Genomic DNA, 17,625 nt, shown 5'->3' with positions numbered 1-17,625 from the left:
TTAGGGCCAACATATCTCCCTTTTCAGTGTGGAGTTGTGTATCCACCCAATGCTTAGCTGTTTTCTGTCAGTTTGAGTCTGTGTCATTGTCTGTGCTCACAGGGATAGTTAAAAAACTTAAACCCTCCTCCTGTCCCACAGACCCGGTCCCTCCTCGCTTTTTTAAAGAGGTTTGGGACACCATTGGCTCTTCTGTTAGGGAGATCATCAACAGCAGCTTGGCTACTGGCATAGTGCCAGCTTTTTGTAAGAAAGCTGTAGTTGAGCCTTTGATTAAAAAACCTGGCCTTGACCCTGCAAATTTGGCGAATTATCGCCCAATTTCCAAACTACCATTGGTATCGAAAATTTTAGAGAAATGCGTTTTTGCACAGTTGCAACCTTTTTTAGATGAAAATGGCACTTTAGACCCATATCAGTCAGGCTACAAAGCTTTGCACAGTACTGAATCTGCACTTTTAAAGGTTTTTAATGACCTGTTTTTAATGATTGATTCTGGAGGTTCTGCCATTTTAGTGCTTTTAGACTTGACGGCTGCTTTTGACACAGTCGACCACACAATTCTTTTAGATCGCCTAAGAGATTGCGCGGGTGTCAGGGGGACCGCGTTGGAGTGGTTTAGGTCCTACCTGTCGGAGAGGTCATTCTCCGTCAGGCTGGGGGACTCCACTTTATCTTCTGCCCCACTTCACTGTGGAGTCCCCCAGGGATCTATCCTGGGTCCCATTCTTTTTGCGATATATCTCCTCCCACTTGGAGAGATTTTCAAGAAACATGGCATGTCTTACCATTTCTACGCAGATGACTGTCAAATTTACATGCCCATTGCAAAGAATGACCACAGCCCCCTGACACCCCTGCTCCATTGTCTGGGTGACGTCAAGGCTTGGTTAGCCCAGAATTTTTTAAAACTGAATGAGGGAAAAACAGAAATAATGGCATTTGGATGTACCCTCGCAGACTTGGGATCACTCCAAAAGTATTTGCATCCCAAAGTCACCAGCCTTGGCGTCACCATAGACAGTGATTTTAAATTTGATAAACAGATCAATGGCGTTTTAAAATCGGGTTTTTATCATCTTCGTCTTTTATCCAAAGTTAAGCCTTTTTTATCATTTAATCTTTTTGAACAAGTCGTGCACGCTTTTATTTCAAGCCGTCTGGACTACTGCAACGCACTTTACTCGGGCATCAGCCAAAAGGCACTTTACCGCTTGCAGTTAGTCCAGAACGCAGCGGCACGACTTTTAACAGGGACCAAAAAGCGTGAACACATCACCCCAATCCTTGCTTCTTTGCATTGGCTCCCTGTTAAATTTAGAATTGATTTTAAAATTTTATTGTTTGTTTTTAAAGCTTGGAATGGACTGGCCCCTCAGTATATCACAGACCTCATCCAAATTTACCGACCCCCGCGCGCTTTGAGGTCTGAGGGCCAGCTCCAGCTCGTGGTTCCGAAGGCGAACCGTAAAACTAAAGGGGACAGAGCGTTTTCCGTTGTCGGCCCTAAGCTGTGGAACGCTCTGCCCCTCCACATCCGTACGGCCCCCACCGTGGAGTGTTTTAAATCTCGTCTCAAAACTCACTTTTATTCTCTGGCTTTTAGCACCGCGTAAGTTGTGTGGTCCTCTGTGTCTTTTATTTTATGTTTTTGAATTTTATTCTTATTTATAGTTTTTAATGTGTTTTTATTTATATTTATTCTTTTAAACTGTTCTATTTTTATTTATTGTTTTATACTCATTTAGTGGCAGAGCTCATTTGTATTGTTTTGGTTTTATTGTTGTGGTCGCATGTTCAGCACTTTGGAAACGTTTTGTTGTTTAAATGTGCTATATAAATAAAGTGGATTGGATTGTAGACAAAGAATGGCTAGTCTCTTATTATTTGGGAGTTTAGGTGGGTTGTTGTTCTTAAAGGGGAGGGGCATCTCAAGGTGTCCATCTTCCCTCTGTCTGATGTTGTTACTGAGAAACTGTTTGAAGTGGGCATCATCTTGGGAGACTTGTTTATCTTCATAAGTTCTTTCGTTAAAATCTAACTCCAAGATTTTTAAAATGTCCGTCATTGGTGGGGTTGGAATTTCTTTTATTGGTTCATCCTCTCCCCCCGTTACGACTTCCAGTGGGGCCAACGCTGATGGGCAGTCATAACCAATTAGCAATCCAACTTCACAGTCCTGAAGCGGGGCCATTTTGTTTGTCAGATGTTTGAGGTGAGGCCACTGTGATAGTGTCTTTCTTGATGGGATGTAGGATTTATCCACCAGGATAAAACTCTACGTGTAGGCTTGTCTTACTTTGAGGTGTTTTACAGAATAGAGACCCCGGATTTGTAGGCCTTGAACGCTGTTGCTTGCCAAAATCGTGTTTGTTGTTGTCATGGTGCTGAGCTTCAGCATTATTGGCTGAGGGTCGACATTCAAGTGTTTAAGCAGATCTTCAAGAAAAAACGTTGAATCACTTTGCGTGTCAAGTAATGTGTACATGAGAACTCTCTTATGTGGCTCTTGTACCGAGGACACCAGAACTGGCACTTTACTGGAGGTAGCTGGTGCAGGCTGAATAGATGCATGGGATACAGCACTTTGAACTTCTTCACCTCTGTAAATAATTGTGGGGGATGAGTCTGCCTCAGTGGCTTCAACTGGCCTTGGTCTCCCTTCATCGTGCAGGCATGTTGGGTGTCGACAACTACACGAGGCACAGGTTTGTCGCCGTTTACAGTTCTTGATCACATGTCCCTTTCTTAAACACCCAAAACAAAGGCGCTCGTCCCAAATGAAAGCTCTCTTTTCTTCCAAAGTCATTGAAATAAATATGGGGCATCTGGCAATACCATGCATCTCCTCTTTACAAGCTAAACATGGTGGTCTGATTTGATCTGTTGAGGCAGCTTGCATCTCTCTGTTGGAATTCTTAGGCTGGGTGTAAGTATTTAGAGTTCTCACCCTCCTAAGTGGCCTTTCCTCTTCCGTGTTCATACTCATGAGGAGTGGAGAGGTTATAGGGTTGCAGGCTATCCGAGCTTCTCTATTTAAGAACAGTGAGAAACTTTCAAGATCTGGATAATTACCTGACCCATCCAATTAATCCATGACAATTCTGCTCCATTTCCGCACAACCCACTCTGGTAACTTTTTAAGCAACTTGCAATTCTCTTCACAATCGTTTAAGATTGCCAGACCCTTGATGTGCGTAGTAGCCTCTACACACCCTCGTAGAAAGTCTGCTAACTCCCGCAGTGCTACGGGGTCAGTTGCATTGATTCTAGACCATTTGGTGAGTTTGTCTCGAAAGGCTTTCTGCATGACAAAAGGATCCCCAAAATCTCTCCTGTAGGATCTTCCAGGTCCCAGTGTAGGCATCCTCTGAGTTCCTATAAAAGAATCCCTCTACAGCCTTGTATGCATTTCCAGTGAGATAAGTTTTCAGATAAAAAATTTTTTCACTTGCAGGGAGGGGTTTCTGGTCAATAAGGGTCATGAACAATGTTTTCCAGTCAACAAACATCATAGGGTCTTCATCAAAGATGGCTGTCCACTGACTGGTGGGCGCTGGTCAGGGAGGAAACAATAGTGAGTGTAGACAGCCTTGTGGGGTCTGAAACAAGAGCAGCTGTTATGTGAGTCTTTAGTTCTGCAGCAGCCACTGTAGCAGGTGGGGGGTTTGAGATTGTCAGGGGTGGTTAGTAGCACAGACCGCCCTCCTGAGAGGATGAGTGAACCTTTGCCAAAGTCCAGCATGCCACCAATGGCTCGCAGAAAGTCTAGTCCAAGGATACATGGGTCTTGAACATCAGCCACCCACGCAGTAAATTACGTTGAGAGGCTCCCCACTGTAATTAGAAACACTCCTCTGCCTTGTATTGGAGCTAGATCGCCAGTCACTGTTTTTAACTGAACCAAAGTCGGCTCCACCGCAACGCCCATTGGGAGGATGTCAGGGCGCACCAAGGTTGCATTCGACCCCGTGTCCAGCAGGGACATACACCTGACCCCTGCCACCTTCACAGGAATGTGGCAGAAGCCCCCAACCTGCGCCCAACCCACAGTTATCTCCATTGCGGCTGGTGGCAATGGCAACCGGTGGTCGTCTGCTTCACGGGCCCGCACTCCACCACCTACATGGGACCTAGGTCGTTTCCCTGCACAGGTGTAAACTTGGAGCACTGTCTGAGAAGGTGACCTGGCTGGCCACATCCCCAACAAAGCCTTGGGCAGCGCCGTGTGCCCTCATCCGGATTGCGTGGATGAGGCGGGGCTACTTGAGCTGCGTCCTGCGTGGCAACCAGTCCCTCTGCCCAACAGCCTGTCATCCTCTCAGCTCTCACCACCGGTGAGTCCTCACATCGTTCAGTCCCTCCACTCACTATCTCGCGCTCCACAGCCAGCTCCAGTGCCTCACTCAGCGTGGACAGGTGGGCCAATTGTGTCTGGATGTGTAGGTCCTTGGGGCTGAGAGCTTGTATGAACTGGTCCCTTGCAAGCTCCTTCCTCACTGATGGTGGCATGTCAGCATAGGCACGTCCGCACAAGCACTCAATCTCATTAGCCAGGGTCTCACCGGGCTGTCTGCGCCTGCTGTTGAACTCAGAACGCAGCAGTGCAGGCTGATTGAGCTGTCCAAAATGCCTCTGTAGGGCTCCCACCAATGCACCATAGTCCATCCACTCCTCAGGGGACTGCTTCATCAGTGAGGCACAGAGCCAGCTGCAGTGCTTTATACTTCTCTGTCCAGCCAGCAGCTACAGCTAACAGTTCAAATTGGGCCTTGAACTTCCCAAGCTGAGGGAGAATTTTGGTGTTTTGATTATCCCCGGTGCTTCAAATCCATGGGCGCCGCCATCTTTGTTTACATCACATGACCTGGCGTTGCATGCCGGTCCTTTCCTGTCCAAGCCGGGCAGAGCATGCGCAGTTTCCCCGCCACTTCTAGCTTCCCCCGGTGGAAATCCGGCCTCAGCAGCCATCAGCATTGCAGCCTCTCTGACGGTGGAAGCAGGGGACTATGGCTGCGTATCACCCTCCGGCTGCTCAGTTTTAATCCTGGTAGACATACCGGGCCGCTGTGTGTCCTGGCCGGTGGAGGGTTGCTTGTTCTGTTGGGGGTAGCTTGAGCTAGTGGTTAGCGTCTTGCGTCGATCCGGTTTTAATCCCACTTCTGACACCAGTGTAACGTCCGCTTATTCTTCTAATCACCGGACGGGTCAGGTTGAACCAAACTGGCTTTATTTGGCTTGCAGGGTTAAACACAGTTGCATACAGGGCTACTGTTATGGCCGTTACCCATGCCACTAATGTCCTCACAGTAGCAGACTAACACACGCCTCTAACACAGGCAACACGCTTAACTAACTCGCAGCCACACTCCCAACCCTGTGCTTCCTCCTTGTGGCCAGGCTGTCCCTGCACAGTGAACACAACACATAATGAACTCAATGGTCATTACAATATATTGTACTTTATTGCCATATATGTAAATGCAAACTGCACTACTCTTTCTTCTGCCGATAGTGTTGAGAGTTACTGCATGGAGCCACGGACTCATTGTTTACACACATCAGCTGTTAGCACTGCGTGCTAAGGCTACACCAGCTTATGCAGATCCGACATCGCTTGTGAACTGGGAAGGAAACAATGGGGATGTTTGCGGATTTGTGGCTCACAGCGCTAACAACGGCCTCGGTTGTGTAATTGGACGGTTTCCAACTTTTACGCAGTCACATACGACGGACAGCGGTAAGGAGAGAGTGCTGTATTTGTGTGTGGAAAGGAGGAGCTGCTGCTGGTTGTGCAGCACCGCACACAGTTTTCCAACTCAAAATCACTGCACATTGTTTGATTGCGTCATATGCTACTATTCGGCCTTCCTTTTAACTCACAAAACTGAAGGCCGAATGTTGCTTTTTTTTCCGCAATATATTCGGTGGCCGAATATTTGGTGCTTCCCTACATATAAGGCATGCAAATTCTATGCTAGGAATAAAAAAACAAAAATAAGCCTTTCAACCCTTCAAAAAAATAAAAGCGAGGGTGGGTTGGAAGCCCCTAATTTCACGCATTGCAAACCAAATTCTATATTTAACAGAATGGCTAAAACCAAAAGAATACCACAACACCTGACTAGAAATAGAACAGCTAGACTGCAAACATATTAAACTCTCTGATCTCCCTTTTATCACTGTGACCCTCAAACGTCATAACTGCTTTAAAAATGCACTGATTGGGGGGTCTCCGGTTGTGCTGCTCGACGCGTCTCTGGGGCCCGCGGTGCCGTGTGCCCGTCTGCGCCGTCTGCCCTCTCCGGTGGCCCGCCGTGCGGACGGGCCGGGCTCCTACCAGACAGGCCTCCTACATGGACACTTCACATCACTCACTCCCAGCTGGTCTGGCTCACCCACTTGTTGCACGACACTCACATACCCAACCATTGGGGGGCTGGATGGTGGGGCTGGGGGTGGAGGGGGCCGCCGCCTGCGCTACTACGTAGTGGCGCGGGGGCGGCACTCCCACCTCTGGCTGCCCTACTGATCCCTCCAATTTTAATTACACCTCAACACACCACCCCCCGGAGGGTGGGACCACCACTTCCACCCACCGGAGCTATTGCACCACATACACATATATATACACATAGGCTGGATGGGGAGCATCGCTCCCCTCCATCCACCCTTTTTTAATAGCACTTCATACATTCACTAAACACATACATTCACTCAGGGGATAGGGAAGTGCCTCTCCATTGGGGAATGGAGAGGCACCATAACAGGGTGGTGGGTAAATTCACACACCTGGGCCTGTCGGGTGGGGGCCCGGCTTGTCTGTTGATGGCTGGGCTACCGTGTGGGGATCGGGGGGTGCGGTCGGGCATGGCGGGGCGGTGGGTCTCTGGGGGGTGTGGAGGGGTGTTGCTGGGGGCTCCCTTTGCGGGGTCTCTCCGGGCGGTGCCGGCCTGGTGGGGCGTGGGGGTGCCCCTCCCCTGCGGGTGGGCCTTGGCGCTTGTCTTGTTTCCTGGTTGCCTTGGGGGCGTGCCTCGCAGCGTGTGGGTCCGGGGCGGCTTGCCGTGCCGGTGTGGGGGGTGGGCGCGCTGGGGGGTGCCGGTGTCTGCACCGGGGTTGGGGCGGAGTTGCTTGGCGCTTCAGGGTGGTGCTCTTTGCTGGGGGGCGGCTCTAGCTGTTCCGGGGGTTGAGGTCGGTATCGGCCACTTGGTAGGTCTGTCCTGCTATTTGCGGGCTGGCGGGTGGGTGGGTTCTGTGCCTTTGGCTGGGGGCTGCTGCTCCGCATCGGTTGTGTGCCGTGGGGTCCCTCTCTCCTGTGGTGGCGGCCGCCGGTCGCTCTTGCGCTGGGGGGGGGCATTGCCCCGTTGCCTGCGCTGTCCGGTGGGGGGCGGGACCTGGGCAGCTGTCTTGCTGGGTTGTGGCCTGTTCGTGGGCTGGGGGGTGGGGGGGTGCCCCCCACGGAGGTCTGGTCCGGGGGCTCGCCCTTGGGGATTCCCTGTCCTGCGGTGGTGCCCTTTGGGTCCGGCGGGCCTGGCCGGCTGGCTGGGCCGGTCCTGGCGTGGGTCTGCCGGGGCGGGTGGTACGGGCCGCGCCCTGCCATACCTGCGGGAAAAAAAAAAAAAAAAAAAAATGCACTGATTGCCTCCACCCTGCCTCCATCGCTGGTGGAAAGCCCTGGACATTGCAAATGTTCAATAAAAAACTAGCATGTTGTCTCCAATCTGGCACAACCCCGACTTTAGAAACAGAAAAACACCGCTCTAGTCCTCGTTGGACACCTTTTCTAATTGCATTGAATATTGATTTTTCATTTTTAGCCTGCTGATCTAGCCTGCAAGCAACTGCAGGCACCACTCTTTAATAACACACTGATCTAACTGTAGTCCTGGACCTCCATGGGCTTGTGGGGTGGCCTTGCCCTGGGTGGCTTGAGTGAGTTGCTGGGGTGTTTTGGGTGCCTCTGCGGGGGCGTGCGTCCCTTTCGGGTGCTCTTGTGGTTCCTGGGCAGTTTGGTGTTGCTCTCCTGCCCCATTCGTGCACGTCTGGGTAGCCCTTGGGGCTGGGGGCCTGCGTGTTTCTCTGCCACTCTTTCCTCTTGATCTCTGTCCCCCTGTCTCATCCTCCCCCCCTCCTCCGCCTTCGCTCCTTGGCCCCCACTCTTTCTGCTGGCCTGGCTGCAGAAAGAGTCTCCCTATCTGCCCGGGGCAGTTCCTGGGTTTGTGGTAGTAACGGTTTTTGCACATATACTTGTATACGATGCACTGGCACGCCTTGGGATGTGGGATAAAACTCATACTGGGCTTAACTTTAGACACGTTAATCCCAAATACCTTTAGGTACTACCACTCACTCATTCCCCCTGTCCACAGCCACCACCATTATAGCTAAGCTTCACACTTGATTACACAACATAATGAGCATAATATTTTCTACAACTTCACATCTCACCCTCACTGTATAACTATCTATTCTTCCCCGCCCTTTTTATTTCCTATCTTGAGTCTCTCCTCCCGGTTCCCTTTCCCCTCCCCCTCCCCTTAGGTGTAACACTGCTCTTCCTTTTTATATCCTCCCTATAATAAAATATTTCTTACCCTTCCTTAGGGAGGGCTGGTGATGGTCACAATTAAGCAATAAAATAAATCAATTTATTTTATTGCTTAATTATTGACCTTTGACAGCATGTGCAGACAAGGAAAAGAAAAAAAACCACACAACCTTAAACCTCAAAATTAAATCAAATTGGATTTCAACAAAGCAGGAATACTATTATAATGGTTAGTATTCTGCCTTCCTTAGGCACACTGTACACAAAGGCAGTAAGCTCAACACCTTCCGCACATCAAGACTCTGGACACCAGGTTGCCCGACTGAGCCCAGGTTTATTGACAGGTAAAAAGGTGAAAATGAGGGACAAAAGACATTTGTAAATTTAGCTAAATGATTTAAAAAAATTAAATTAACTTAATAATGTTATATCGCTAAACAGAGATAGGTTTAATTATCAAGCATGAAATATTTATTAATATAAGTCTAATTCACTCTTACAACATGCCACTGTATTTATTCTTTATATTACTAAAAAATCAGCGTTTTGTATCTGAAATGGCCTTATATAACAGCACAGCAAACATGACAAAAAACAGCCACGAGATGGCGGCAGATGACCACAAATGAACAGCTCGACGGCATGATCTAAAGATGTAGTCAGAGATCGTCTTACGTCATAAAACACAGGGGCGTTTCTCGACCCCCCTGGGGAGTTCTAACCATTTCTCATCGCCATTTTGTAATTTTCTTTGGTGAATCTCCCGAGGTGGGTTTTCTGAACTTTGGGGAAGTCCATGTCTGTTATTTGGAGTGGTTCTTTCCTCACAATTTGATACCGAGCATTGTCATCGATAGCCTTTGGCCACAGCGCAGGATCATCTGATATTATTTGATTTGCTATTATTTGAGTACCTTCTGTTCTGGTGTTGTCATGGGGGTGGTGAGGAGGTGGTGAGCACCGAGAACCGGTTCCAGAATTGTTACGAAGATGTTTGCATGTCGATTCTTTTTTTCGATTCCTAAATGCCCTCACTAGTTTCTTTCCGCTGCTTGCTCTGTTTGTTTCCGCAGGGTTTGTATAAGATGCGTTCAAAACGTGACTGCAGTGTGTGTGTGTGTGTGTGTGTGTGTGTGTGTGTGTGTCTCCTTGGCTTCCAGCTGCTGACTGTCAACCCTGAGCACCAGTTCACCAGTTTGTCTGACATGCAGACATCTCCCTAACTTGCTAAAATAAATTGGGATGCCATGTATGAAAAGAAGACAGAGGCAGGCTTTTTTCCCAATGTATGAACCACATACAACCATACACAGCTCATACAACCATGCACAGCTCACACACCCAAAGCAAAAAATGTATGACAGTCACGCATAGCAACTAAATATAATGGCAGCTACTTTAGGCTTTAGGGTAACACATTATCTGAATCATAATGTACCTAATAATATTGGGGACATCTTCCACCTACAGAAAGGTCGCCTTCACTGTGACCCCACCTTTGAATTGGAGGAGATGATCCTCGAGTGTGTGTGTGGCAACGGTTTCAATTGGGACCGAGGAGCGGAAGGGAGATAATCACCGGTAAAAAAAAAAGCCCAGTCAAACTCCGGAAAACAATCACCAAGAATAAATGTTTGCTCCCTGGTAAAGATAGTAGCTCTAACAACTGGTAAAATGATAAACTGGTGATATTCCAGCCTGTACATGCAGTACGAGGACGCATTTAATCCGCTTCTGGGTCCTAGTGCCTGCTGTCCGGTGAAGCCTGTTCCGTTAACGGAGGTCCGTGTGTGTTTAATAAGTTCGTGTGTGTCCGTGTGAAAGTCCGCATGTTTATGCCTCTGTCCATCCACTCTTTTCATTATAGCCATGACTTTTAAGGCTTTTATTAAATAGTTGTTGTAGTCCGGGCCGCTGCCATCTTGGATTATGTCATCACCAGCGCGTCATCGCCAAAAGTCGCGCAAGCGCAGAATGACCCAAATAACTGTAAAGAGGTCTTATATTAGTCTATTTTCTTTTTAAAGTGGTGTTTTTTTTTGTGGCTTTAGACTCCAATTACATATTTGTATATTATATGTTCCCTACAATATAAATAGGTTCCCAATATAACTATTTTCATAGTTTCTGTTTCCACTGTATCCAGAATAATAATAATCTTTCTCAACAAGAACTGTTGATTGATTTGTCACATGACTGTTCCAGGGTTTGAGTTTGTTTTATTTTGTTTCACATCTACCTGGGCTGTAGCTCTTTGTTTTTTAGAGTTTTTGTTTTTGTAGTTTTATTTCAGCAAGTTTCCCTTTTACAGTTACACTTGGGGACTTTTGTAATTGAATACCCTAGTTACAGTACAGCAACCCTATTAAACTGTATCAACTAAATTAATGAATAAAAATGGTGTAAAGGCTTTTTCAAACTAAAAAATTATCTTGTGAAAACTGTGACCTGTTGACTTGCACAACTCAAAGAATCGGAATCGTTTAGAACAGGAATCGAAATTGAGAACCGGAATCGGAATAAGAATCGTTAAAATCAAACGATGCCCAACCCTAGATGCTTTGCTGCTGCTGCATGAAGATGCCATCATGTCCTACTCTTCTTCAATACCCCCCTTATGATCCGAGGTTGATATTGCTAGAAAGAAAATAGTATAAGAAGCAATTGTTTGAGACAGATATGTGTGTTGTCATATTAAATCAGATAGCTCCCATGATATATTTTAAACTTTAAAATGTATTTCAAAAAGTTAAACTAAATAAGTTCCTACTTTCATGTAGAGAGGTCTGCTGCTGCTGTTGGTGTTGTTGTGGTGGTGGTCCAAAAAACTTCAACAAAGCACATCAAGGAAGAAAAAAGAAAAGAGCACAATGTATTTGGTTGGCTTCCATAAAGTAAGGTAAATAAATGTGCATGCTACACAAACACTAAACATTTGAGATATGTATGGAATAATTAATGAGCATTAATTTGCAGTAACAACTTTAATGCTTCATGTTAACATGTTATTTAATGTAACATTTCGGTTATAGCAGAACATTTATGAATGTATCAGTTTTATCACTTGACAACAAACACTTTATTCTGGGAGAAAACATAATTGGCAGCAAAAGACTAACTTATTGTGTGTCTATGAATGTATAGTATGTACACAGCCATTGGCAACAAGACTTATGATGTATAAGCAAAGCTGGACTACTTCTTAACATAAAGCTGTTAAAAAAGGGTGTAAAGTAAGAATAAATATGTGCTCTAAGTTTCTCATACCACAGATGTTGTTAACCACACTGTCAAATTTGAATGATTAATATATAGATATAAACACACTTTATGAATGTTTTTAGAAGTAAAAGGCTGAATTCACTTTACACAGACTTAAATGTGCAGTTAACTTTTCTGGTGCTGGGTGGATGACTGGGAGCTTGGGACAAAGTACCTGGGACTAACTGGGACAAACTTTTTTATAATGTAACACATATCTTACGCATTCTCACTTACCACAATCACATTTTTTCCTTTTCATCCTCTTCTTATTTTTTTCTTCTTTTCATGAGCCCTGTGGGATATGTCCGCTTCATTTTATCGGTGTGTGTTTGATAGTGGGGCCCCATTAGGGAGGTTCCCGACGTATCACTGTAATGTGTCTGGGGGGTTTCAAGTTGTCACTGATATCTGTGTTTGTTGGGGCCCCCTACTAGCAACTCGCCAGTGACTACTCAGAAAAGGCGCCGTGCAGGGGATTTTCGATGCGCTGTCGCTGCAACGTCTCAAAGCAGTTTCATTATTTTGTCATTGAAATTGACTGTCAGCCATCCCTTAGGGGCCCTCTTCAGCTCGGGGCCCAAGGCCTGTGTTGCCTACCCTGTTGCAACGCCTCTGATAAAACATACACATTTCACAACTAAATGTGATGCAATGAGCACTTTAAACATCAAACTACACTACATTCCAACAATGCCACGAACAGCACAAGATGTGGTAGTTGTTTTTGTCAAGAACACACGAGGAATGAAACAAAGCAGTGTTCACCAGTCTAATGACACGACCGATTTTGCGCGTTTTTAAAGGTACAGCTTGCTTATCAGAACCAACTGAAATAACTTAGAAACAAACAATCTGAATAACAGAGGCAGAACAGTTAGTGTGCAAATAAAAATGCTGAGATTTAGAAAAACATAAATTATTATTATTAAATGCAATTATCATCATCCCCATCATATATTTCATATTTGATAGTTAAATCTGCTTAGTAACCACAAACACTGATCAAACTAAGAGGCTAACGCTTCGCTGCAGACAAAACAACCAACATTAGCATGTTAACACCCATTGTTAGAATACATAAGCTAAATAAGGAACAATTTAAATTCAAAACTGCATATTATGTAGAAATCCAATAAAGATCTCTATCTCCTATCTAAATAAATAACCTTGTCACAGTTGGAATGTGGATCGGGCTGCATTTTCTCATTCAACCCAACAGTGAAAATGTTTTTCCTGAAAGAAATGACATATTTACGTTTGTTTGAGTGGTAAGCACTGATTTTATTAAGAACTGTTATGGTCAACATCAGATCAGCACTTAAGTAACAAGCAAAAGTGAAACAAACGGCGCAGTGCACACAAGATAGCCATCGGATCTGATTAAATAATCCATGTATCAGAGATAAGGATGTCAGGAGGATGCTCCGCAACCGACCTGGAGTTCGCTACGTGATTCTGTTCCCGGCAAGATTCTGTGTCACTTACAACAACGTGGAAAGGGAATTTGTGGATGCTGCCGAAGCCATGGACTATGTTAAGAGAAACATCCTCCAATCAGTGGATGACAAAATGTGACTGACTGTCATGATACTTGAGGTAACGCAAAGTTATGTATAATATTATTATGTGACAATGTGTCTATTTTTCACTTAATTGTGCAGGAGCCTGGACTATACACATTGTTATTTATAGGTAGTTAGACCTATTGTGTGCGTGCGCGCGTTTTATTCCTCACATCAGTCTGGCAGAAAAAGAGGTGAATTTCACTCCATTGGCCATTCATAAATATCCAGATGGGAGGTATAATTTAGTTAATTAAGTTATTGATGGTGTGCTGGTCTCCCTTTTCAACATTTATGCTCCTAATGAGGACGAGCCCAACTTCATACATAATATTTTCATTGTAGCGCTCCAAAAGAGCTCAGGTATATTACTGTTAGAAGGAGACTTAAACTGCATCATGTCGCCACACATGGATAGACAGACTAGTGTGGCGGGATGGGTTTTTCTCTTTTAATTACTTTATAATAAACTATTAATTAGCAAAGAAAAGATGGTGTAAGGCACCCAGGCCCGTCAATTAATTGAGCTCTAGACGTGTTTTCCAATTTAAAAAATCTGTTTATTACAAAAATATACTTTTCTTGAAACAATGTTTACTTGAAATAAAATCAGTTAACAAAAGTGACCAGTGCTGAGGCTGGTTGGCGGATCTCAGGAAAATAAAACACCTAAAATGTGGCAACAAACACTCACGCACACACACGTGGGGACGTCAACTCAGGGACTGCACAGCACACAACAAAAAACCCTCCACCAGATACCAGGACCACCACCGTTGGCGCTCAGTAAATACAATGTAAAGAATAATATTAAATAACTTAAACTAAACCAGCAGGATGTCCGGTAACCACAGGTGTGGTGTGAAGCCGGAAGGCGTTCTGTGCCCGTCAGAACGATTCACAGGGCAGGTCCGTCCCACATCACAGACATACAAGAGGGTAGATGGATACAGGGTTCCACAGAACCAGAATAGGCAATCAAAACAACGACGTGAAGCAAAACAGCAGTGGTCTCCAACTTGCTCCAATAAACGAGCCCTGTTACACATTTCATTATTAAATTTAAAAGAACGAAGACAGCCAGAGCAGACATGGAGTGTGTGTACCTGTCATATGCAGAAGACGCATGCGCAGCAGCGCAACAGAGGGAGCGTAGACAGTGGTAGCTCAGAGCTACACTATAAAACAACACGTAAGGGAGCAACGTCAACGTTGGGGTCAAATAAACACATTAAGTGGAAAACATACCTTTCTGGTGATTTCACAAGCACTAACGGGGAGTGTGCACTAGCGCAGCAGAATGAGGAGCGGCAAAAACTCAGTGACAGCTCCGAGCTGTCAAACCCTGCAGGCGAATGCGCATTGCAGCGCGGAGAACAAGGACAGTCTCCAACACAGCAAAAACCCTAGGAGCTACAGAACACAACAGCACATAAGTGCTCCTGATCGTGAGGTGTTGCTTATGCAGCTCAGATCATACCTGCTGCGGTGATCAGCAAACGATAGGCGACGGGAAACCGGGAAGTAGGCGGGTCCCTCAGCTGACAGCTCAATGAGGAAATGTCATCCAAAGTTCCCCTTTTATATTGCCCGCCCAACAACGCAACCAATCAGCTCTAAGGTAACTACACACAGTGGTGCTGCTACACTAGCTCCAAATGAGCAAAGCTCTAAAACGACTATCAGCAGAACTAGGTCTAATAGATGTCTGGAGAAATAAATTCCCTCGGACCAGAGATTTTACGTTTTATTCACACAGGCACTCGTCATATTCCAGAATAGACCTTTTTTTCACCTCTCAAAATGAAGAACATAGAATAGAACACATTGAAATCTTGCCAATTACCCTATCTTATCATGTACCTTTAGTAGTAACATGGGACTTAGGACAGATACCAAAAATTATACACTGAAAATACTGAATACTTATAAATACTGAATTGGAAACCAATTTGGAGATAAATGCTACACCTGTGATGTCAAACCTCATTTTGCGGGATTGTGCTAAGGCTTATATCAGGGGCTGAATAACATAATTTGCAAGTACCAAGAAAAAGAAAAAAGAGGCTAGACAACGCGAGTTGGAGAACAGTATACACTTATTAGAACAACATAAAAGAACACAAACTGCGAATGTGCTCAGCTTAAATCATTGCACAGAGAACTTGACAGCCTGGTCACTGAAAAAATAGAGGGTAATTTGAGATTTACTAAACAAAAATACTATGAAAATGGCAATAGGGCAAGTAAACTATTGGCAATTAGGCTTAAGAAGCAGCAGTCTTCAAGCATAGTCCAACAATTAAAATGTGATCGAAAGATCACTAAACCAGACCTAATTGCGGACTGCTTTGTCAATTTTTATAAATCATTGTATAAAAATGCTGACAAGTGTAATGATGACAATCTAATGTCAGATTTTTTTTAAATGTATCCAGATAAAAACTCTCCCTGAATCATTAGCAACACAATTAGATGAACCAATCCAAGAACAGGAAGTTAAACAGGTGATATCAAATTTAAAAAGTAATAAAAGCCCAGGCCCTGACGGCTTCATTAACAAATTGTATAAACTATTTAAGAAAAAGGTGTCCCCCCATTGTTAAAGGCTTACCAACATGCATTGCAAACCAAAACCAAGGCGCCTTCCTGGAATGATGCTGCAATTGTTGTAATACATAAGGAGGGAAAAGATCCCACAAATTGTCAATCATAGCAGCAAACAACCGGAAGTAGGTCACCTCTATCTTGTTGGCGCACACCGGAAGTGTACGTCAACAAAAAAGTCCACAGGGAAGTGCACTGAAAAAGACAGAATGGCAGACTGTGAAGAATAAAGAAAAAGCAATCCTCTGCACAAGGTGTTTTCAACAGGAAGGTCAATGCTATTGTGTTTAACATGGACCTTTTAACTGAATATGACCAGTTTTGAAGATATGTGTAGTAGCAGTTTTGATTACATCGCTGTTATGGAGGAGGATGCAAAGGGATTTTCAGCTGAAATAGCTGGTGTGCAGAAAAAAACTACACGATTACCGCACAAAATATCAGGATACTGAACTGAAGTTGAAAGAAGCATCATGGTCCCGCTGTGCATCAGGTCAGTTTGAAAGTCTAAGGGCTGACCTTCAGGACATTTTGGATCAAGCTAAAGCACTCCAGTCACGTTGCATAACCCATGAGCAGTATGATTCGGTGCTCATTGCATTGGGTGGCAGAGTCGAAGAGCTGGAGCAGTTTGTGCTGGACTGGAATCGCTACATCCCGGAAAAGGAGGTGAATGTCATGCGGGCCTGCCTCAAACACTTCAAGGAGAAGAGGAGAATGGCTTGTGTTGCACTAGAGGGTCTCATGCGTGAAAGCAGGAAGTCGGCGCATGGCGATCGCAGTAGCCGGGCTAGTAGTGAAGACGAGGGAGATAGTAAAGGCAGCTTGGACGGAGGAGCAACAACCACCGCTCGTAAACTGATGATGCACATACTGCAGACGCGGACCCAGCAACCAACCAAATCGCTGCAGTGAGAAGCAGTGAGCTGAGTGGTAATATGGACAGCTCTGGTGGAGCTCAAGATGCGGGTGCTCCTTTAGGATCTCCCCAAGCGCCAACAGAGAGACAACCATCACAGAGGCTCATGAGCCCAACGTTTGATCCTGGTTTCTCCAGGACACCGCAGCAGCAGTGAGGAGAACACGCTGTGCTACAAGAAAGCGTCGGAGTGGGTCGGAGCACATCTGTCATTTTTCAAGGGTCAGTCGGACCTAGGATTGCACTCGCACCCCTAAGTCTGCCTAAGTTCTCTGGGAACAGGAGGAGCTATTGGCACTGGAAGAGTATTTGGGAGACACTTCAGACATTAGCAGAACCCACAGGCTCCCCAGAGTGCAGGCTCTTCCACCTGCTGAACAGCATCACAGACTCAGTGAAAAGTGAGCTCAGACTGTCTCATTGCCGTACTGCAGACGAAGTCTTCCGGGTTTTGGAGGACTGTTATGGGGACATGTCACAAATAGCGGATGACATTGTACTGGAGCTTCAGGAATTACCAGGTGTGTGCAAAAACCAACCAAGGGAGGCGCAACAGTTGATCCAAGCAGTAGAAAGGGCACTATTGAACCTTATAGACCTGGGTTGTGAAAACGCCATGAAAAACCAGTTGGTGATCCGATCACTTGAGAGCAAGCTACCAGAACAGTATGAAGGAAAGATGGCTTTTGTACCGGTGTGACGCAGTCAATAACGTTAACCCCCGT

General features: G+C 45.5%; 1 protein-coding gene and 1 long non-coding RNA gene across 13 annotated transcripts in view; both read right to left on the bottom strand.

The window, feature by feature from the left end:
* The window catches only part of stk32c (serine/threonine kinase 32C), a 250,272-nt gene that overhangs the window by 50,678 nt on the left and 181,969 nt on the right, over nt 1-17,625 (bottom strand). The gene's annotated exons all lie outside the window — the stretch shown is intronic.
* LOC114476323 (uncharacterized) lies at nt 14,044-14,913 on the bottom strand. 2 transcript variants are annotated; one of them, XR_003675567.1, is made up of 4 exons: nt 14,855-14,913; nt 14,623-14,787; nt 14,481-14,552; nt 14,044-14,412 (listed from the first exon to the last, which is right to left on the bottom strand). It is a non-coding gene; the product is annotated as an uncharacterized LOC114476323 (long non-coding RNA). The 2 variants fall into 2 exon arrangements; XR_003675565.1 differs by having other exon boundaries at nt 14,044-14,552.

This window comes from Gouania willdenowi, chromosome 15 (assembly GCF_900634775.1).
Source record: "Gouania willdenowi chromosome 15, fGouWil2.1, whole genome shotgun sequence".
In the NCBI taxonomy this organism is placed as follows: domain Eukaryota; kingdom Metazoa; phylum Chordata; class Actinopteri; order Blenniiformes; family Gobiesocidae; genus Gouania; species Gouania willdenowi.
The sequence above is the reverse complement of the archived record's forward strand: the minus strand, read 5'-3'. Positions and strand labels throughout refer to the sequence as shown.